Source organism: Pleurodeles waltl, chromosome 2_2 (genome assembly GCF_031143425.1).
Source record: "Pleurodeles waltl isolate 20211129_DDA chromosome 2_2, aPleWal1.hap1.20221129, whole genome shotgun sequence".
In the NCBI taxonomy this organism is placed as follows: Eukaryota; Metazoa; Chordata; class Amphibia; order Caudata; family Salamandridae; genus Pleurodeles; species Pleurodeles waltl.
Window position 1 is genome coordinate 387,274,434 of NC_090439.1, and position 24,605 is coordinate 387,299,038.

The window sequence follows — 24,605 nt, forward strand, 5'->3', positions numbered from 1 at the left end:
TGTGTCTGTTTATTTACTCATGTTTGAATGTTAAACACTCCTGGTGATGGGAAATGTACGTCTTTTTCTCATTTTCAGCTTTGGATTGAGTGCCATAGAGATGTCTGGACCCAGCACCATTAGGAGTCACCTGTGACCTAGTGATTAAGATCTCAGACCCTCACACAGAAGGTTGAGAGTTCCACTCTAGGTGTGTCAGTTGTCATTTCTCAACTTTAAATTATTTTCAACTTCAAATATATAAAATAGATACAGAAAGGTGATTTCACTCTTTTTACTTGTCAGTTACTTTTTTTAATTTTTCAGAACATTTCTCGTTCAAAGTGGTGAGGGGTTGGTTGGTTATAAGGGGTTAGCCACAGGGACTGGCCAACCCCTGCTGCGCACTTGCACCCTAAGGTAACTATAACTCGCACCCTCGCCCTGCACTGCTAATTACCCCAGATATTACGGCATGCATGACAACTTTTATAACATCATTAAAAAAAGCAAAGAGACATTGGCAGTAAAATTATTGATGAGATAACTGTGTGTGAGGCCGGTGTGAGTTATAGTTACTTGAAATATCTCTGACTAAAACTGCTGAATTTCCATGGTTTTGTGCGAGTAAATTCAGAACCTAACGATAACATCCTTATAAAGTATGTATTTTTCAGTGAAAATAATATATGTATATATACTACATTCTCTTAAAATAGGAAAGGTTACAGGAATGTTATAGCTAAGCTCACATATTAAACATAAAAAACCATAGAAATTCACTAGTTATAGTTAGAGATACTTCAAGTAACTAAAACTCATCCCCTAAGGCCATGGACAGTTTTTTCACCAAAAATGTTACTGAAAATATTACATTGATATTATCAATGATGTTATCAAAGATGTCGTGAGTGCCATAATTTGTGGGGTCATTAGGAGTGCATGGTGATGGTGCAAGTTATAGTTACCTTAGGGCACGAGTTATAGTTACTTGAGGTAACTCTAACTATATCTAGTGAATTTTTATGGTTACATGCGTTCAAAATGTGAACCTAACTACAACGTCCCTGTAACCTTTGTTTTTAAGTGAATTTCTATGTTTAGAATTCTGTTTCCTAACTACAAAACCCTGTAATCTTTGTATTTTTCCCTTGAATTTCTTTGTTTTCTTAATGTATAGTAATTTTCATTACTATACTTTAATCCAACCACCGCCGCACACGGCCGCCAGGCTAGACACTGAGGCTAACCCCATATAAGCACCGAACCTTGCACTGCGAGTGGCCTTCACCCATGCGCAGGGAAGGCTACCTGCAAGACCTGGCCTGCAGCCAGAACCCGTGGCCAACCTCCTCTAATCACTCAACTCCCTACCCTGCGCCATGGTGACACCAGATTTTAAATACGGCACACACATGGTGGCTGTAGGGGGCTGCTAAGGGGCGCAGGGAATGTTGTGCTGCACTTTGTGCAGCCCCACTTTCCATAAATCTGCCCCTAATTTTCTCAAGGATTTCTCAGGGTTGCTCCTCCCCTTGTGGTTCAGCTGTACTAAATTGATTACAAAATATTTCAGTTGTTCTATTCGACTCATATGATATTCATCAAAAGTCTGGCTATTGGATAACTCGTGTCTTTGTTTTTCATAGTCCTAGCTTGCTGAAAGTTTATTTCATGAACTTGTAAAATTGTGCTGCTCCCTTATCTGAGGCTGCAGAGCTATGACAATACGTGGACTGCATGATAGGTTTTGCATTAACTAGCTCCGTGGATTTTGATAGGTTTGGCAAATTGTATTCTGTAGTAGTAGTGAGGTGAAACTGACATGCTTTGCATTTGCATTTACTGCATATTTCGGAAACCCCTTCTTTGTTGAAGCCAGTTCTTACTAGTTACCATTTTGGGGTCACTTGACTAATTCATCAAGCATTGGTCATGCCCTCTTAAGCTGGATGCCTAGAGTTCTTGGCACTTTGGTTTCGATTACTGGATCTTCCACGGTGTGGGGTCATGTGGGTTTTTCCTGTACCTCACTGTCAGATAGGGAAAAGAAGGTATTTGTAGAATCATCAAACAGTACATAAAGATGATTTAGTATACAATGTTTAATTTCAAGTGTCATACAATACCCACTGGTGAAGAGTAGTGCGACACAGTCTCTCACTACCAGCTCAGCTCCGTTACATCTAAACTACATTCCAAATTCCATTCTATAAGATGAAAGAACGTAATGATGCCTACAACAGAATGGCTTGACGCGAGTACATATTCTCAATTCTCAACTACAAAACATTCCTCTTTTTCATTATTAAATTATATATGAATGCAACCAATCGAGTAAAATATACATTGTAAGGAAATACTGCAAAAATAATACATAAAAGATACACATGCATAAATACTGCTCTGTATGGTAAAAATACACATGAATTAGAAATTCATATCCTTAACAAAAAGATTATGAAAAGAACTCTAAACCATAACCACAGACACCATTCATTTTACCACGTAATCCTTCAATTTCTATGGTAATTTGATATCTCTTTTTGACTGGCATAATACCTGGCCTTCACCAGGAACATCGTTAGAATCATGAACCTTGGAGGAAACAAGAACAACTGTGGAAACATCCTTTCTTTCACAAGGAACATCTGTTGAAACCTTTTCCTGCATCATTTTCAACCCTGTGCACCGTGACTTTGCCAACTCTTCATGTACCAGTGACTGTAATATATTAACACTACTAGTCAGATTGGCTGATGAACAAGAACTAATTTTGCTGTCACCAGGACATTTTGGCATAGAGACTTCACTAAAATATAATCCATCAATATTTGTTTCTCCGAACAACTTCTCCTTAACTGGTTTAAGAACCACAATAGAGCTCGTTTCACCAAAATTTTTATGTAGTAAAACTCCACTTCCCGAAACTTTATCTACTTGAACAGGTGTTGTGAACTTCGATGTACCTTTGTGTTCTGCACTTGGGTTAGAAATATGCACCCAATCTCCTTTTTGAAACATTTTGGGTTTAACTCAATGTACTTTATCATGATATTCTTTATTCCTAACTTGCTTAGCACACATTATTTTTGGCCCTTTTAACAACATCACCAAACTCATCACTCCTAGTATCCAATTTGCAAAAAAAGTGGAGTTATGAAGGTATGATTTTCCTTTATCCTCCTTACAAAATATGGGGAAACACCCTTCTTCAAGTGTTGAGTAGTATGATAACCCCAAAGCTTCTCTTTCAGAAATACGTAACATCCTCAATATTTGCCAATGCAGCATGTATGCCCTCTTTCGAAAAATTTATTAGCCATCTCAAGTTGCCCATTGGCCTTTGGACAATATAAAAGCCCCTTTTCTGCTTTGATGCCATACTTTTCTGGGAAATGAAACATTTCGGATGAGACAAATTGCACCCATTATCAGACATCAGTATGTTAAGAAATACCTCAATTAGAAAAATGTCATCCAAAAACTTAGGGCTAGATTTATCTAAAAATGCGGAGAAATGAAAGCATGTCTCCTTCTTGCGCCCTGCTGATGTCACCCCTGGGGTGGCATTACATTTTGGCACTGCCTCAGGTTTACTAAATGTAAGGGGTGCTGATGTGGCACACCCACAGCAACACCCATTGCACACCCCTTCCTTGCATTGTGCTGCATGTGAAGGGGCCGTATTTACAAGGCGGCGTTAAGCTACAAACTATAGTGCAGTGCATAGCATCACTGGGGCATCATTAGAAGTGACACTCCAGTCGCGCTAGGGGCTCTTACATATGCCCCTTAATAATGTAATCTGTTGTAGGATTACACACAAAAGTGTAAAAGATCCATTTGGTAAAATTGTCATTCAGCACAATCAGAAACTGAACCATTTGTTCTGTCCCAGCAAATTATATGGACTAGAGAAATCAATAAAAACTTTCTCCCATGGTTTGTGAGCACATCTTGGGAATTAAGGGCCAGATGTAGCAAAATTTTGCGAGTCGCAAATGGCCCGATTCGCTATTTGCGACCCCGCAAAATCGGAAATGGGATGCAAAAATCCAATTTCCGACTCGCAAAATGCGATGCGAGCCGGTACCGACTCGCAAAATTTGCGACCCCATTTTGTGACCCGCAAATAGGAAGTCGCAATTTGCGAGTCGCAAACCACATGCAATAGCAACTCGCAAATTGCGACTAGTCGCAAAAAGCCCATTTTGCACTTCCAATTTACCACTAACTCAGAGCAGGTGGTAACCATTACCAAACTATAAAAGGAGACCCAGAAGGCATCTGGGTTACACAAGATGGCGGAGATATACCTGATAGCAGTGAGGAGGAGAGCCCACGCCGCCCAGAAGAGGAGGAGGAGGAGCCAGAGACAGGAGAAGATTTACAGAACAAGGCAGACACTCTTCCAGCAAACTGAGGAGGAAATTTATGACAAATATAGACTTAGCAGCGCAGCTATACTAGATCTAATAGATTTACTCAAACCACAGCTAGAACGCCACACTGTGCGCGGCTGCGCCATCCCTATGCATTTGCAAGTGCTATGCTCACTGCACCTCTCGGCCTCGGGTAGCTATCAGGGGGTCATTGCTGTGGCAGGTGGGGTATCCCAAAGTACACTATCAAGGTTCTTCAAGGCATTCCTAGATGCCATACTCACACACATGTCCCGATACATATACCTACCCAGAAATGAGGCAGAAATCAACAGTACCAAGTTGGACTTTTACCGGATTGCCAACTTCCCCCATGTCATAGGGTGTGTAGACTGGACACATATTCAAATATGCCCTCTTGCAAACCTGGAATATCTGTTCCGTAATAGGAAGTGTACCCACTCACTCAATATTCAGGTGGTATGTGACGCCCATTATGTCATCACTGACATGGTTGCTAAGTTTCCAGGCAGTACTCATGACTCCTACATTTTTAGGCACAGTGGGATACACCAACGCCTGCAACGTGGGGAGTTTGGAGACAGATACCTCCTAGGTAGAGCTGACTACACCTTGAAGACATGCACACAGGTCAATGTGCAAACCACCCATGCCTTGCTAACAGTGTACGTTTTGTGCCCAACAGGTGACAGTGCATATGCACTACGTCCATGGATACTGACTCTGTACTTAACACCCAACAATGAATGCGAGAGGCGATACAACAGTGCACATAAGAGGACCAGGAACATCAAAGAAAGAACCTTCGGACTGCTGAAAGCAAGGTTCAGATGCCTCCACCGAAGTGGAGGTGCCCTCCAGTATACCCCAATAACGGCATTCAAAACAGTTGTCGCATGCGCTATCCTGCACAACATTGCCACCCGACGTGGGCTACCTCTCACCCCTGAAGACCCAGATTCGGAGGATGAAGAACAAGAGCAACCCCATCGCCATCATGGGGATAGGAGCATCGCAAATCAAGGCAGACTGAGACAGGAACACATTGCAAACCAATACTTTGGAAGGTATGTGCCAAATTGTACCATACTCACCAATAGAACAAACAGTCCATGTGTTAAGTGGAAAGAACAAATGATTTAATAAGTGCAAATAACCAAACTATATACATGAAAAAACAGTTCAGGGCCTTCAATAGTCCACCTGGCATGGGACACATTGACATCATGTGCCCCAACCCCAGGGACAGTGTGGAGCTCACACCCTACGGTGGGCTCGGCCAGCCTGGCTGGTACTAGGTGGGTCAGCAGTGCTCTGCCTTGTGCTTCCACTACTTAGCACCCTGGTGTCACCGGCAGAGACACTGCTGACAGTGGAGCCCTCCTCACTGTCTTGTGGGGTGTCGCCTGTGCCCCTGGCCACCTGTCGTGCCTCCATTAGGTCTATTGCATGGTTGATCCGGCCCAGGCCCCGTGCCACATCACCCGCAAAGTGGCCCATGTCAACCTGGAGGCTGACTGTTAGTCTAGAAAGCCCAGTTGTGTTAACTGCCAGCCTAACGATAGAGGAGGCCATCCTGTCCAGGCGTTGCAGCAGCTGGCGGTCCCTGCGCCGTGCACTGTCACTCTGCGTTAGCAGTCCTGCCACCAGTTCGAGCATAGACAGTGCAAGGTCACCTGTGTTGTTCCCAATGTCCTGCAGTTCTGAATGCACCTGCTGCATGCTGATGGCATGGTTTCTCTCAAAGCGCTGCAATACCCCACTAATGAGTGTGTTGTTGTGGATACTTTGGACAAATGTAGAGGTATTATGTGTGAATCTGAATGGTTGAGAATGTGTGAGGAGGATGAGCAAATGTTACAGGTTAAGCAGTATCTTGTGAAAGGGTGGCCACCTAGTAGAAATTTGGATTCAGGACTGCAAAGTTTTGCCCAAGAGTGTAGTGAACTGAGTGTGGAAAATGATAAGACACAATTTCTTGTGAGGATGGCAATAGATTCATCAATGCGTGTCCTTTTTGGGTGAACTCAGGTAAGCATTGGAAAGTTTCTAGTAAACCATTTAGGGCCAGATGTAGGTAGGAAAAAAATAGCGACTCGCAAATTGCAAGCATTTGCGACTCGCAATTTGCGAGTCGCTAACTGCAATTCAGGTAGAAAGTGCACAGAATTTGCGAATCGCACCCGGAGTCGCACCGCAGATAGCGAGTCCACTGTTTGCGAGGTCGCTTTTTGTGACCGCGCAAAAAACGGACTTGCCATTTGCCTGTGGGTGTCGCAAATTGCGACTGTGCTGAAAATTGAAAGCAGGTGCTGCAGAACACTCTAGAAATCACTTCAGAACACTCAGGAAAACACTTCCTGGCACATGATGATGACATCACAGCCAGGAAGTTTACAAATACACCTGGGAGGAGGGAGGACCACACCCTTTTTAACTGCAGCACAGCTAACAGAGCTCCAGCAACCATGGCTGACACTCCCAGGAAAAGAAAGCTCAAGTTTGCTGAGAAGGAGTTGGAGGTGCTAACAGATGAGTGCTGTCAGCACCATGAGGAGCTGTTTGGCAGGGCAGCGGCAGGGTAGTGCTGAGAGCCCCCTATTCCTCTTCACACAGAGTTGAGGCCCCCAGATCCTTCCTGTGTCCAGCCAGTGCCATTTTGATGCAAAACACACTTTTGTCATAACAAAGGCATGTTAGTGATTTACAACACGAAATCACGTCTGCATCCATCTTCACATCGTATGACGTCCTTTGCATCATGCAGAAACCCACTACCATCTTCCTAGGGTGCATTTCTGCAGTCTTCGACTAAACGTGGACTCTTCTTGTGCACCCTCTTCTGTGTTGGCAGGGTTCCTGTCCTTCCTGGAACTTCTTTCGACTTCTGGACTTGGTCCCCTTCTTTTGCAGGTCTTTAGGTCCAGGAATCCAGCAGTTGTTGTTTTCAGACTTGGTTGGTTACTGCAATATCTCAACCACGAGGTGTAGTGTGTCCTAAGGAAACCTGTAGTACTTTGCTCCTGCTTTTCTGGGCTCTGGGATGGGGTAATTTACTTACCTTTACTGTATTCTTACTCTCCCAGTGATGCTGCACACACTACACTTGTCTAGGGGGGAGTTTGTGATTCGCATTCCACTTTCTTAGCATATGCTTTGTGTTGCCCCTAGACCTATTTTCTCCCATTGCAATCTATAGCATTTCCTATTGTTTGCATTGCTCTATGACTATTTACTTGTCTGATTTTGGTGTCTAGTGTATATATTGTGTATAATACTTACCTCCAGAAGGAGTATTGTCTCTAAGATATTTTTGGTACTGTGTCACCCAAATAAATACCTTTATTTTTGGTAACATTGAGTGTTGTCTTTACTTGTGTATAAGTACTGTGTAACTATAAGTGGTATTGCATGAGCTTTGTATGTCTCCTAGTTCAGCTTAAGCTGCTCTGCTATAGCTACCTCCATCAGCCTAAGCTGCTAGAACACTACTACTTCACTAATAAGGGATAACTGGACCTGGTATAAGGTGTAAGTACCCAAGGTACCCACTACAAACCAGGCCAGCCTCCTACACTAGGCCAATACAGAATTTTCACTGTGCACTCATAGGAAGACCCTAAGACACAAGTATATGACACATAAAGTAAGCGAGTACCCAACTTTTTTTTTAATAACAATGAAACTAAACAAAAACAATTCAAGAAAACCTATCCTAACTTAATCTATTCTAACTCTACTTAACCAACAACTAACCCTAACTACCATATGCTAAACTTCCCTAAAACATTTAACAACACACTCTAAACATTGCCCCCCCCTTATGTTACGAGACACATGCAGGACAGCATATACTAAACTACACATATACTCACTATATCTAAACAAATACATTATTTTGGGGTGTTTTAAAAGTATATATATATATATCTTGTTTATTTTTAAAACACATATATACCCCAACATTATCCCCTACCCACCCACCCACAAAGTAACATGTAAAAAGTAGAAAACCCACCCCCCCAAACCCACGTATCATTACTAAACTAAATACTTACTGTAACCTAACACTAACCCCCTAAAACCCACTATAAAACATGAATACAAATAAGGAAGGAGGGGACAGAACTGGGAGGTGAGAGTACTAAACAGAATCACAGCTTTGCCTTCTTCAGGGTTTTCTTGATGTACTTGAGTCTCTTTGTATTGGCTGCCACCTCCGTCTCCAAAGAGTGTTACAACTGGGGCTGTAGTGATGGTGGCAGCTGTGCCCCCCTGCACAGCTGTGTAGCTTGGTCTCCTCTGTGTTGGCACTGTCAGTGTTGGGCCTCCTTGGGTGAATGTCTGCCATTCCCAGGTTGATCTTTCTGCGCGATAGCGGCAAGCCATCACCCAGAACCCAGATTCCACTGCCAGGATATGTTGGTAGTGGACTGTCCTAATTTGGAATGCTCGCAGTTTCTCATTGCTCATGTTGGCAGCTGTTAAATTGAGACAGGCAACCATCAGTGTCAGCATTGTGTGGAGTATGTACAGATTATTGGCTTACACTCTACATCTAATTACACATGCACTCTGTTGGAAAATGGGTTATTGGTAAGGGCAGGTAAATACCTACACTTAGCAATAGGCCATTAACCTCCACTTAGGTCCAGTTACTTCTCAGTAAATTAAACCTAGCTCAACCCTTGGTAGCTTGGCAATGAGAGACAAGGCTTAACTTAGGAGACAAAGTGTAAAGCATTCAAAAATCACAAAACAGTAACTAAATAAAACACAGGAAACTGTTTGAAAATCCAAAATCAATTTATAAAAATAGATTATATTTTTATCTTTAAAATGACGCCAAAATTAATAAAATCGGATACGGGGAACCGGAGATATGAATTTTTTAAAGAATTAATGCTTTCTAGCACATAGAATCAACTAGAGCTCAAAGGGTTAAAAAGGTCACACTGGAAAGGAACAAAGTCCAGAGTTCAGGCCGCCCACGAGGTAACACTGTCACACTTACTTTCAGAAGTGTTTGATTCAGGGAAGTGGTCCACAGCACCAGCCAAGGGTTCAGAAGATCTGGTGTGCCTCTTGGGGTCTGGGACTACAACTCACACAATGCACCTCTTCAACTTATGGAGTTGATACAAACGTTTCCAAACTTCTGGATCTTCTTCCAGAGGTCCTTTTTGTGTCCTTGAAGTGTCCACAACTTGATCAAAGGTTCCAGAAGCTCGGAGATGCTCTGTGGGAGTTGGGACGACAATTCCCAGAATCCACCTGGTCAGAATCCTCAAATAGGCACTGGACGCTGGCCAGCTGGGCTCTGCTTGCTGGACTTGATGCAGGGGACTCTGGGCAGCTCCATTGTACCTGTAGCAAATACGGAGCCCTTCTTGAAGCAGTAGAAGACAGGTAAAGTCCTTTTAGTGGTGAAGCCCAAGTGTGCAGCTGGTGCAGTCCTCCAGAGTGCAGTGTCCAGGTGCGGATCAGGGGTCCATCAGGGCAGTCCTTCTTCTCCTGTAGTTATTCCTTGTTGGAATCTGAGAGAGATCTGTTAGGGAACTGAGGTGTGGGTGCAGGCAGGTCTGCCAGTTTTATCCTTGGTCCTGGGTGAAAAACAGGGGGGTCCTGGTTCTCAAATCATGGGCAGGGTCCTTCCCCCTGTGAGGACCACTTCCTGGGAAGTGTGGCAAAAATCAATCCCAAGCAGCAACATTCCTCAAAAACCCATCATTGCTGAAAGTGATTTCTGGAGGTTACATCTAGCTGAACCCACCCACTGGTGTTGCTAAAAATCCTAAACACACCCCTCTCCTGCCCTCTCCTAATCTAATCAAGGGAGCACCTAATTGTCTGGGTTTGCAGGATGTGGGGGTGTTGCTGGGTTGCTCCAAATGTCCTTTTCTGCCTTTGAAGACCAGTTTGGCAGCCCCCCCTTCCTACTTCACCATCTTCTGAGAGGAGATATCCTCCCACAGGCACATCTCTTTGTGTGGAGCCAGACCACTTCACACCTCATCAAGGTAGCCTGGCCAGGCTGCCAGAGGCTGGCCAATCAGAGCACAGCAACAAAAACACTGCAGGGCTGAAGTTGGCAACTTTTCAGGTAAAGTGTAAAACTCTTTACCTGAACAAGTTATATTAAATCCAACAACTGGAAGTTGTGGGATGTATTCTAACAAATAATTTGATACCAAACTTCTGGTATCTGTTACTTAAGGGGATTTTTAAAATTAAAATAAAGTCTCCTCATTCTAGCCCATGGAGGCCATTTACTACACTGAGGGAAAAACGAATTTGGCTGTTTTACCTCAACAGGGCTTATAAAACTATATTTATAAGGTCCCTGATTATAGTTACATGGCACCCAGACCTAGGGGGACACAGGGCACACATTAGGGGTGACTTTTTATATGTAAAAATAAGGTAGTTTAAGACTTTGGAACTACTTTTAATTCCAAGGTCGAATTTGCATGTAACTTTAATTTAAAAGCAGCCAGCAAGGCAGGCCTGCCTTTTAAATGGCACTAGGCACCTCAGAAGTGCACCTATGGGTGCACTACCTATGTTGAGGTCCCTAAACCTACATGCCCTACCATATACTAGGGACTTACAGGAAGGTTGACTTAGCCAATTATAATTAGCCTAATTTGCATACTGATTTTATACCGAGCACAGGACCTAGGACTGGTTAGCAATACCCATGGCACCATCCGAGTCAGGAAAATACCAGCAAAAAGTGGAAAATGGGGGCAAAAAGTTAGGGGGCCTCTGCAATCAACTCTGTTATCTCACACAAGACACCCCCAGCCCACATGCCCAGGAGACTCAGCCCAACCCTGGGAGAGTCTTCCTGGCTTGTCAGGCGAGGAAGACAGTGAAGAGAACAGGCTGTCCCTTTGCAGGGCCTACTCTGCCTTACATCCTCCTGCCATGGTCACTCCCTGTGGGTAGTGAATCCATCCCAATAGTGAAAGTACCCATCTCAAACTGAAACTTCCCTCTAGGGGTGTCTTCCTCCTCTCTCTCTGCCAACTTGGGTAGTGAGGTGCCCACCTCCCCTACCTCTAACTTTGCTAGGGCAACACCTAGCTTACCCAAAGAGGTCACTGAACACTTGAGTAACCCCCACCATGAACAACAGGGTCAGGGGGCCTACTTTGCTTCTGGCCCTGGGATCTGCCTCTCAGGCCAAGTGCAGTGCTGCCAGGAAGGCTAGCACCCAACAAAGGCTACTGACAGCTGCCAGTACGCAGAACCACACCCTAAGCTCTCCACTGACATGTGGCTGAGCTGCTTTAGGGGCACCTGTGGGGTCCTGGCACCCCTCTTGCTGTCTAGAGTGGGGGGCTACCACCTCCTGTGGCAGACACCCTCCTTCTACTCTCTCTTCTGTCAGTGCAGGGGCAACACCCTGCACCCGGACAGCTGCCTGACTACTCAGGACTTCCTTGGGGTCGGGTGAGGCCTCACCAGTGCCAACTCTGGGCTCCCCCCCTACTGGGACAGAAGGCCTTTAGCTCCCTGGAACTCTCTTTAAGAGTGGCCCACCCTTCTTTTGCTTCTTTCCTTTTCTTGGGGACCCCTGTCTCCTAACTGTAGGAACTGACTCCCCAGGACTTTAGGTTGGGGGAGCACCCTGGGCGACCGCCCCATCTAGGACCAGACTCACCTCTGGGAGGCCATTGCCCAGGATACAATCTAGGGGGAGGTCAGCACTAACTACCACCCTAAAACCAGCCAAGGATACCCTCCCTCTCTAGGGATACTATGGCTACAGGTTTGGAGGTGACTTCCCCTGTGGCTTTCCTGACTTTCCTGGTCTCTCCTGGGACATACATGTCTGGGGTCACTAACCTGTCACTCACTATAGTGTGACTGGCACAGGTGTCTCTCAGGCCAGTGGTAGGGATCCCATTTACCTGAATGGGGTGAAAGTGCCTACTCCCACCCTCAAGGATCACCAGCTTACCATCTGGTCCTGTCTCCCAGCCCAATGCTAGGAGGACTTAATCATCTGAGTAGTCCTCCTCAATGGCTACACTGGACAGCCCGGTTCTAACCACCTTCTTTGGACAGGCTGCATCTCCTATGAAGTGACCTATCTGTTGACAATCAAAGCAAGCCTTACTGTCCAAGAGTTTTTTTTAACCCTGGGTCTCCCTGTCTCTGCTTGTCAGAGTGGAAGCGGGATTTACTCTCCTCCTTCTTAGGGTTCTGGGGTACAGAGGGAGTCTCCGGTGGGCTTACCACCTCCCTCCTGATGTTTTTGGAGACCTGCCCCCCTTCCTGGAGTCTCCCCCCTGGGACTTGACAACCACCCTGGTTCTCAACCACTCATCAGCTGCCTCCCCCAGCTGTCTAGGGTTGGTCAACTTAGAGTCCACGAGATGCTGTTGGAAACTTTCTTAGATACAATTGGTCAAGATGTGCTCTCTTGTGATCAGATTGTATAACCCCTCATAAGTATTTAGGCCCATATTTATACTTTTTGACGCAAAACTGCGCCGGCGCAGTTTTGCGTCAAAAATATTACCGCCGGCTAACGCCATTTTGGTGCGCCGTGCGGGTGTCGGATTTATACTTTGACGCACGGCGGCGCAAACCACAGGTGGGAGTCATTATTTTTGATGCACACCGCAGCGTCAAGTCGTAAAGCAAAACGACGTTAACGCGGCGGAAATGACTGTGGGTCGATTTACGACCCTGCAAACCGAATATGTGCTGTTTTGTGACACAAAAGCGTAAAAAAAAAACGCGAACACCGCCATTTCACCAGAGGAGAGCCAAAATGGATCCCAGATGCCACTACAGACCCCAGGAAGATGACAGCAGACCAGGAACCAGCCAGGAGGACCCACACAAGAACCAGGACACTTTTAAGAAGAAAAGAAAGTGTCGCTTCAGTGCAGAGGAGCAGTAAATTCTGGTTAAAGAGGTGACGGAACACCAGCACCAACTGTTTGTCACCTCAAAGTTGCCAATCAGTAGGAGAGAGGCTATATGGCAACAAATTGTTGACAAGATTAACAGTGTGGCAGAAGTACGCAGAACTGTCATCGAGTGCAAGAAACGCTGGCATGACTGCAAGCGCAGGACCAAGGAAAAGATGGCCAGGAACAGGAAGGCAGCACTGCAGACTGGAGGGGGGAGTCCAGCACACCAGGAGGCCCTGGACCACATGGAGGAGATGGTCGCAGCTGTCATCCCTGAGGAGATTGTCACAGGGATTCAAGGACAGGACAGCGCAGACTACCAGGAGACAACGCACATGCAGGGTAAGTAGCATGGGGAATTATAATGTAATAATGTCAACTGTGAGCAAGGGGGGGGGATACCGACCACAAAATGCATGGCAGTCATCTAATACATGGAGTGGCATGGGTAAAGGGGCACGGCATGGGGGTATGGCCCGTTCTGAGAAGACCTGGGGCACACCATTACACAACACTAACAACAGTCCCATGGGGGCATGCTGTCATGCCAACGATGGAGCAAAGGGAAAGCCACGCCAGGAGGGAAGGGCACAATATCAAACTGACATCCCGGCACACATCAGCTACCATACCCCCTACATTAACTAGGGACCTCTTAACAACCTCTAGCCATACCGACAATTGGAATGTAACTGCGACAACAGTTGCCACTACCACCTCTGCTCTGTGTGCAGCACAAGTAGCCAATGGCAGTAACCTCCCCATGAATCATACACACCTAAATTAGGGGGTGAGGATGACAACTTCAACAATCCCCAGAAACAATACAAAGGCCCCAGTACTCTCAAATGTCAATGCCCATAGTTGTCGCAAACATCAGCCAATGTAAACAACAATAGGAGCTACACAGCACTTAGGACACACCCATGTTGTATATGTCTGGGTCCATCCTGTGCCTGGGTAACAATGCAACATCCCAAATGTCATACTGCTCAGACAACAGCATTGAGGGGGGACACATGTAAGTGGTCACTGAAATACATCTGCACAGTCAGAGGAGGAAATAGGACACTGCTACGACTATCAGGGCAATCCAATGTACCACACATTCCCCAACATCAGCTGTACACATTACCAATGCTGACATCCATATCAGATCATAAAATTGCCATGCATAGGATATGTCACATGTCAATTACATTTAAGTGGATGTGAAAGATCAGAGATTGGGGCAGGTCCAGATTGTTAAGTGTGCTGCCAGGGCCAGCAGTACACCCACAGCCAGTGAAAGGTCTCACCATGAAAATGGATGTAGACGGAAGGTTGAGTAGCAAAAGAAGGTGGCAATTCTCTATTTGGCATAACCCAACACCTAGAGACGATGAGGCTGACAAGTCTGATAACTCAATAACATACATGTGACATGCAGGTGGGCCATAGGCCTGGAAGAATGCCCATCTGAAGGACTGGAGAAATTAACACAAAACAAGATCACAAAGTGAATTCATCAAAAGGCAGGCACATCACAACACAGACACACTAATTGTACCCTGTTTCATTGCAGAGGAAGATGGATCTCCTGCGGATATGCCTGTCCCAGATTACCCTGATGACATGGATGATGAGCCGATAAACATTCCCCAGGAGACTATCCAAAAGGTCCTTGACACCCTCCAGACCCCACCTTCAGTCACAAGGAGGAGCACAGAACAAGCAGTCATCGCAGAGGATCCACCCACCACCCCAATTGTAAGACCTGCCAGCTCCAATACAGCTGAGGACTCAGACGACAGTGGTACCAGCTTTGAGAGAGCTGTAGTTGGAGTACAGCGGGAGCTGGCCAAGGAGGTGCGGGTGGGGATGAAAAATATGGCAGCCAGCCTTGACGGGGTGCGTTTGTGCATGATGTCATCTGCAGATCAGGCAGCAGCTATGCAAGCCCTAACATCCATCCTGCAAGGACTACAAGAAACTGTCAAGGAATTCACCACTGCAGTAAGGGAGTTGCCACAACACCTCGCACCCCAAACCTTCCACTGCATGCACAAATGCAATCATGACCCCATCAGGGCCGACCTGGCTGCCTACCATCGCGATGTGGCTGCTCTTCTCAAGAACCAGCAGACCATCCTTGCTGCAGTACTGCCGTTAAGACCTTCACAGGGAACAGCGACCGGGATGTCTGACTCCACGTCTTCTTACACTGAGGTGTGTGTTGCCCCTTCACAACCAACAACAACAAGGACAGAGGAGGCAATACACACATCAGAAGAAGAAGACATGGAACAGATAACATTCACAAGGAAAATGACCCGGAAGCACTAGTCCCTGCCACATGGCCCACATTTACCAGTGTCCTGCGCTTTGTAACTTGTCAGTCTTGCAAAAACTTTACTCAACCACTGTTCTGCAAACCACTGTATATCTTGTCACACAGCCCAGTGATATTCTCTCTCCTACTCATTGGCAAATCCTGTCCCTCTGCACTGTCTGAAACATCAACCCCAGCATGTCAAAAGCATTTCCTTAACACCTTGTGTAGGATCACAATGTAAGATGTCACTATAATGGACTCACAATCATAGACAAAGTACAGATAGCACTACAGCACTTTTCAATAAATAGCACTTACACAACAAATCTGTCTCTGGGTAATGTGACATATCAACTGTGCAGTAGATAACTGAAATGTGCCTACTGTCAAATTACGTAGCTTGTCAATACAACTGTCTTGAGAATATGTAGTCAGAGAAATCTGCACAGTGCCCATGATTGCATCATACTCTGTCCATCCTGAGGGACAAATCTGATGAAGTGAGAAACCATACACCATCCTGCTGTGTTGGGCAGAAGAATGTTTCCTCAGGGGATAACTAAGTCATCAAATAGTGGCCGCAAAATGTTGTCAACATGCAAAAATAACACAAATAACATGTCACACTAATCTAAGCAAACACTACAAAAACTGCATAAATGACGGTGTCTAAGTTAACATACAAATAGGTAATCATGCTGAACTGTGTCACAAATGATGTATGAGGGTCATGAAGACAAGAATACAAGATTGCCAATGAGAACTCATCTTATAAGGGTGTCCATGATCATCACACTGCAGTCAGACCTAAAACTGTTTCCCCAATACCAAGTCTGGAAGCACTGTTTGTGACATTGAAAACACACTTATCAACAGAAACACATTGTCATCCATATTAACTGTGATTGGTGGTTGCAACAAAGGGTCAACACTTTGCAAGGTAGCTGTGGGCTAGCTGCCAATCGTACAGCTCAGTTGGGATTTGTTTGTAGCATAGGACACAAAGGTGATAGTACAAAATTGATGTACTCTGAATCCAAACCCACGACCAAGTACCATTCAAAACATACTATTAAGGGTTAACCAAATATTTATTAAATGCCAATCACAGATGAGGAAACTGAGGGAAAAATCTTACCTACCCTAATCTACCCTGACTACACATTACCCACAACTGTCCCTAACTAACCTAAGCTACACTTACTTATCACATGTAACAAAATGTTCTAAACATCTAACCCCCACCCCCGTTATGTGACGGGACACATGGAGGACACCACATACTGACCTAAACACATACTATACTATCCTATACAAATATATATATATTTAAAAAATATATATATATTTAAACACACAAGAACCCCAACATAGCCCCCCACCCACCCACCCACACACTTAAGAAGTAAATATATAAAGATTGTGGACTCCCCACCCACTAACACTAACTAAACTAACAGCCTTATCTAACCTAACACTAAGCCCCCTAAGCCCACTAACTATAAGAACAAGGAAAGAGAAGGGAGGGGAGGGAATCATGTCCAGAGCAAAAAGTCTAGAGGTTGGCCCTCCGGAGGGTCCTCTTAATGGACTTAACACGCCGGTTAATGTGCCGCACATCCCGGCTCAGGTGGCTCAACTTGCGCAGCACTTTGTCCATCTTACGATCCATTTGGTTGAAGGCTGCAGGGTCAACAGATGGAGCAGTGGCAGTCTGGGTACCGGTAGAGGAGGTCTGTGTGGGTGTGGTGCCAGGCCTAGTGGGCTGTCCTGCACCGGTGGCAATGCTGGGGCCTGGAAGTCCAGCAGATGTCGGACCAACAGTGCCAGCTGTGGGTGGGGCCACCTGGCTCGGATTGGTGGTTGTGCTGGTGGTGGCTGTGGTGGGCAAAGTAGGCCCACCCTGTGGGAAGGCTCTTCATGCCCCGGAGGCCCGTTCATGGCGATATCGCCGGGCCATCCTCCGGAACCCCGACTCCACCAGCAGGATGTGCTGGTATCTCATGGCCTGGCGCTGAAATTCACAGACCTGGTCTGGAGTCATGTTAACAGCTGTGAAGACAAATGCAGATATTCTACATTAGTAACTGCATTGTGTGAAATGACACAAGAAGTTAATCAGACAATACATCTATTATACTTGTAACAGCTCATATCACAAGACAGATCATTGAATGTCCCTGAGGAAGTACATGGCAGGCCAGACTACAAAGGTCACATTACACATAGCACATCCATAACCTACAAGATGGGTAACAACTGGCGTTGACTTGCAATCTGAGTTCTGCCAGTTATCAGCTAAGAATCATGCTGCATATCCTCCGCCAAGACCTGGGCTACAAATGTCAGTGTAAAAGCAAAACTAAAGCCACTTGGTCTGCAAGTTGTAACTGGACTTGCCAGTATAGTACCAAGTGCCAAACCTGAGTGTGTATACTAGTTTGCAACCAAACCGTCACTTATTCACATGTATGTGTAACATACTGGTAGCATCAGTACTAGGTACCCCATTCACAAACCCATGCCCGTGTTTGAGGGTGGGGGGGTGGATAAACAACTATATTTTGCCAACAACATGTACACCGAGGAGTGTATAGAAAACTCCTCACATGTTTGTCTCTACAGACACACCACAGGTAAGGTCTATCAACAATTAGGAGTCAGCAAACCCTAGAGCACTCATAGGGCCACATATGTCAGGAAATACAGAACTTGGTACACAACATATGCTTCCAGTGAGGCCTGACTTACATCAGACACATAGTTGCTAGAACACCCATGATCATGAATTGCATGCACACCTAGGCCTTTGCACTCAAGTTCCATATACTTATAGCACTACATGTGGAAGTACATGCTGCTAGGAGGTTCTACCTACTGTTTCATAATTACGTAGGTAAATAGGGAAGCAGATGTCTATTGGAAATCAATTTGCTGTACCAATCTTGGAGAATGTGGGTCTGACAGGCTGACTAAATCGGAGCTGACTTCCAGTGCGACTCTTGGTGATACAAGTGTCATCCACATGACTAACCCCTGTACTCACAGTGGGGCCTACAGGAATGGCCTACAATCCCTACATGATACCATTGGCTACGCATTGGCCAACTCAAAACATGTGAGAAACTGAATTCCCACTCATGGAACAAGAGAAAAGCTTGCCCAGCGAAACACACCTTGCTATGCGTCCAACTCACACGAGTCCATAACCAGCAAACACAACAAATAACAGACATATCAACACTTACTGGAGTGGTCAGGGTCCTCAAATGTCACCACCTCTCCCACAGTGTAGGGTGCCGGTCCACCTGTAAGGTATGGAAAGAAAAAATGTGCTCAAAATCTGTGCACAGTGCAACAATTTCATAAACGTATACAATGTGTAGGCTGAATAAGGAAATGGCAGCCATTCAGACATGATGGTACTGCATCTGATATATCACGGCCAACTTGTATATAGCATGGGTCTCCTGTGACAGTTACACACATATCTGCACACATACATTGGCGCAAGCTATCATGTGGTTGCAAACATACCCCGTAATTGGTGACCAGAAAAAAATATGGAGTGTAATAGTCTCATCATGTGCATCTAAAAGAGACATCCAAAGCCTGGTTACTTGAGGCCTGCATTACCAGTCAAACATGCCATGTGGCAATGACACATTAATGACACATAGGTACAATGTACAGAGAGATGGGCAGGGACTTTTGTAAGCCCCCCTGTTGTTACAGTTTATTCAATTGATGTGGCCCAACTATGGTCATGTCCACCAACCATGGAGATGTAAAGCCATGTGCATACACTTGGACTGCCATCCATATTTGGAATGTGGCACAACTAACTTCAACAGACATTCTAAGATGTTAGCTGAGGGCACCTTACACCTTTTCACAATGTTTTCAAATCCAGATCTGACATGTATCCAAAAATATCAAGGAACACAATAATCCCAAACATTCATAGTACTTCCGTGAACGCTTTCCTTCCACACTCACCAGACTCACATGAGACATATGTCTGAGCCACTTTGCTAATATCAATTGACGTGAAGGCAGCACTCATTTTTTGCATCATGTAGTGATTCTAAAGTCAGTCTAGCAATTGCGTCAACAAAGTTGGCCTAAATGTTGGTACATCTGTAGTTCTCTGTCAATAGTACCCTACATAGACATGATTGGCTCCTATTTTGTGTGCTTTTCTGACAAAAAGGCCGCACCAATTTCCTTAATGGAAAAGTAACCTGTACGTTTGCTGAGCACGTGCTACCTGACAGCTAGCAATTGTGATCCTTGCCATAGTGCATCAATTATCCTTTTATGTTTCCCCAGCATTACATACAGTCATCAAGTTAGCTGGCAGGCATTGTACTAATCCCCTTATGTCCTACAGAGCATTTAATCGTGCACATTAACATGATTAGTACTCACCAACAGTGCCACCAATCATGATTCCCAGGTGGTCCAAGAGATCCTGCTCCCTGGTGATGAGGTCAGCCCACCTGTGCTTCAGCTGGTGGTCACTCCTCTGGCTGGCATACACACGCTGCAGGTGATGCAGCACCTTTCCCCACCGGATTCTGCGCGCCTCTGTTGGATACCCCTGTACCACCCTGCCCCCTGCCTGGATCATGAGCGGCAAGAAATGGCACACAAGCCAGATGAACCCCCCCCAACTCCTCTTCCCCCATCCTGCCAAGACGTGGCCTACCAGACATACTTGAGAAGTGAAAGGGAATAGGGGTAAAAGAAATAGAATGGGGAAAAGGGGGAAAGTAGGGGTACAAATACAGAAGAAAAGTAAACTTAACCACTAAAAGAGCCCAACTATCCCCGAACTAACACTACCCACAACAGACTCCCACAAACAACAAAAACACAAGATAAATGGACAAATGTAGACACAACACAATAGTACAGTACACAGCAACAATATTTATTTCACAAATGGACTTTACAGATAGCACACAGGACAAAAAAGCACAAAATCTCAGGACAACACTCACTACACAGCCACACAGTCTAGAAGGATCGTAGACTGCAAAGTGAAAGTGAAAGTACACTCACTGTACATGATCTGTGAACAGGATATCATCACTTCCTGTATGAAAAGTCCCGCCTTTTTCGCGTTATGCTTCATTTTTTGTTTACCAAAACTGTATTTGCGTCTTTTTTTTTTACGCACAGAGGTGAAAATTAGTCCGCATCCACATAATAGTACATGGCCTGTACAAATATCTGGATGCGGGCTAAATTTCACTCCTGTGCGTCATAAAAAATGACGCAAATACAGTTTTGGTGGACAAAAAATTACGCATAACGCTAGGAATGTCAAAATTACAGTGCATTAACTGGTTTTGGGCAATTTTTCTTGTTTTTTTGTTATGTTACATTTAGGACATTCGGAGATAGGCTGATTGAAGACACTATGGTGTTGATGGTGTATGTTCACATGTGTGACATCATACTGCAGTGGACCATGATCCGCTACTCCCTTCACAGTATTTTTACGGTTGGCTGACGCAATAGTTGGTCATAAGTGTGGCCTACATATATGTGTTGCACAAACTGTGCATGTTTGGCATAAGGAGAGGATAGCAATGTGACGCACATATGTACAATACCTAAATGCCTTTGGCTCAAAGTGTGTGCTTTGGTAACTAATGTATTTGTTGACCAAGTGTGTGTGTATCACATGAAGCATATTTGTACATATGGTTGTGTGAATGTGACGTCCATGTGTCCAATCCTTAGATGCAAGTCATTGTGGAAATGAGAGAGGGCATGTGTTAGTCATACATGTAACAACACCCGTAAAGTGGACTTCCAAGATTTAGGGTCACGTAGACACCACATGTGACATAGCATGCACCAGATGGATGGCAGACGCTTGTTCATGTCAATGGTCCACATTTTCTACATCCTATGTCCTAGAGTATTGGTAAGAGCTTCCTAGACACTAGTTGGTGAATCCCACAGTGAGTCATACACATGCATTGAGGAAGTGGGTACCATGTTGTTTGCACAGACAGACAAGGGTAAATCTCAAATGTATGATGACACCACAGTTGAGGCCATAGAAGTGAGCCCCAACTATCAAGTGGCTGTGGTGGACCAGCATTCGAGGCAGTGTGTCCACATATTTCCAGTGATCAATTGCACATAGGTGTTTTGTTCATGTGTGTGGTCCAATGATGATCCTGTATATTGTTTGGGGTGTAATTTGTCACAGTTCGGTCCAGGACTCATTATGAGCCATTGGCAGCTATTCCTGTATCTACTGAGTATCCTTGGTTGATCAATGTGAGTAAAGTGGATGTGGGCATGTGAACCAACATGTGGATGGTCCCACCCTGTCACTAAAGACGTGTAATGAGACAGTCAACAGGGCAACCTTGGTGTGCTGAGTGAGATAATGTCTCAGGTGTCATGTTCTAGCAGGTGTCAGTACAACATTTGCACACAGGTTAGCCTCTGCAATTCCCACTGCATCTGGGAACATCATAGCCTCTGTGCTGATTATTCTTGCAGCTATTAACCACACACAGCCCATCACTATGTTGTGAGCACTGTGAATCTGTGTGTGAACTGTCATGGTCCTGACATTTGTGTATTATTCATGGACATTATCAGAGGTTGCTGGTTGTGCTGAAAGCCCCGTACCCAATCCCTGCCTACGGCCCTGGGACACTGTCACACTTTGTCATTCATGCATAAATGCAACCCAGACAAGGGATGGGCCATGAATTTTGCTTTTCCAAGAGGATGTAACTCAAATGGTACAGTTAAAAGGCAGATGATGCTATACAATGTATTTGTGTATGCATTGAAGAAGCCCATGCCCAATACCCCCTCATGAATGAGAGGTTTGCTAACGCAAGTGTGGTACATATGTAGACACAGGAATACTTTAGTGTGATGCACAGACAGTTGCCAGTCAGGCTGACAGAATGCAAGGTAATTCAGGATCCAGCTACTTGACAAGTTACATAATCAGTGGTCTGACTAAGACTGTTTGGAGGAAAACCTAGAGAGCTGACATGTCAAACTGTGTATGTCCTGTGTTTTTGAAGGTGACAAATGACCCCAGTGGCTGTGTTACATGGCTTAATTAGTATCAATGCTTAACGGTGTATTTGACATAATGTCAACTCCTATGCTGTTCCAGGCATCAGCAGGGGCAGTGCTTTTTGAAATGGGTGGTGTGCATGGAGGTTATCACAGGTGTGGGCTGCATCTGTTTCTCACCAGTCCTGTAGGTGAGACTTGCATTCTAAGGGCCAACAGACATTTTCACACGGGAAGCAATCTACAGGTGCTAACAGGGCTTTGAAACTAGAAGACAGTGTACAAATTAACCTGACGTCCATGCAGTCAGATGTTCTATGACAATGGCATACCATAGGAAAGGGTGTAGCACACTGGTTTTCTAATGTTGGTCTGTGTGTGTAGAGGAGGGAATATCAGGGTACACATCTTAGTATTCCAGGGACCTCTTCCGACAGGTGGGTTGTGACCAGGTGCATGGGTGTGTCAGGAGTTAGGAAATAGGCTGACATGTACATGGAATATCATGTGCGCAATGCTGCTCATATGTGTGGCACTTGTGCTGTCTATGGTCTGCTTCTATGGGACTTTGGTCACAGATAGCCCGTGCAAATATTGGATGCAGTTGGACTTACTGCTGTCAAGGGTCTGGTCAGGCATTCCTGTTACTGATGCCAAAGCACATTGACTGCCTCATGTATGAGGCTTGTTTTCTCCTTATTGAGTGATGGTGTCTTAGTTGTGTGTCATATGCTGCGTTGGACCTTGATTTCAACATGTATGTGTGAAATAGTTGTGGTCCTCTGCTATTGGCCTTCAAAGGAGAAATGTACATGATATATGTAATTAAGAGTGTGTGTGTATGTGACCATTGTATGTTAGGCATCACATTAGCTCTGGGATGTTCAGTGTCCTACTCAGTATATCAGCAATGCTCCATGAGGCAACACTCTTATTCTGATAAGTAGAGATGAAGGTGTGCAAAAAGGAATAGCCAGACCATTATATGGCGATTATAATAGGTGTTTACTTAAATACGTTAACTAAAGTGGTGAAGGTGATCATATTCAAAAGAAATTGTTGACCTTCTGTTGCCGCCTGCGTATACCAGCGGCCGTGTTCTGTAGTTCCCCCTCATGTTGCACGCCAGCATCCTCCTCTTCCTCCTCTTCAGGCATGTGTGGCTCTGGTTCCAGGAGGGGAATGTTCCTTTTGATGCAAATGTTGTGCAATATTGCACATGTTAGGATGATCCTACAGGCCATCTCCGGGGAATCGAGGAGGCTACCACCAGTGATGTCAAGGCACCGGAACCTTGACTTGAGGATGTCAAAGGTCCTCTCGACAATGCTGCGTGTCCTCCTATGTGCTTCGTTGTAGGCACGCTCTGCAGCAGTACTCGGGTTGCCAAATGGTGTCATAATCCATGGCTGGATGTCGTACCCCTGATCAGCTGCAAGAGAAAATGATTGGGATCATGTAAATGTAGCTTGCACTATTGAAATTACCTTTCATGGCAGTAGTTGTCTTGTGTTGTCTGTGACTATTTTGTGTAATAATGTAGCATCCTAGGCTTGTAGGATGTACCATCTGCATTGTGTTGTTTCCTTGGCTGAACAAGTGTTTGTCTGCTAACCGTTTGTCAGCAGTGTGTTTTAGAATTTGCAGTACAGTGTGCCCTCCCTAGCATTGTGACTTGTGATACAGGTGTCCATGTGTCTTCACTGGGGGTGAGATGATAGTTCCATACACAGGTTACAATTGACAGTGGTGGTAACACGTTCATATCAATGTACCCTGGACATCCCATACCTTTAGACTCCTGCATTGGATTAATGTAAAGGTCATTGGGACACTTACATTTTGCAATGTGACATTTGGGCAACCCACTCCACACGTTGTGATCTTTGACGTCTTAACAATAGG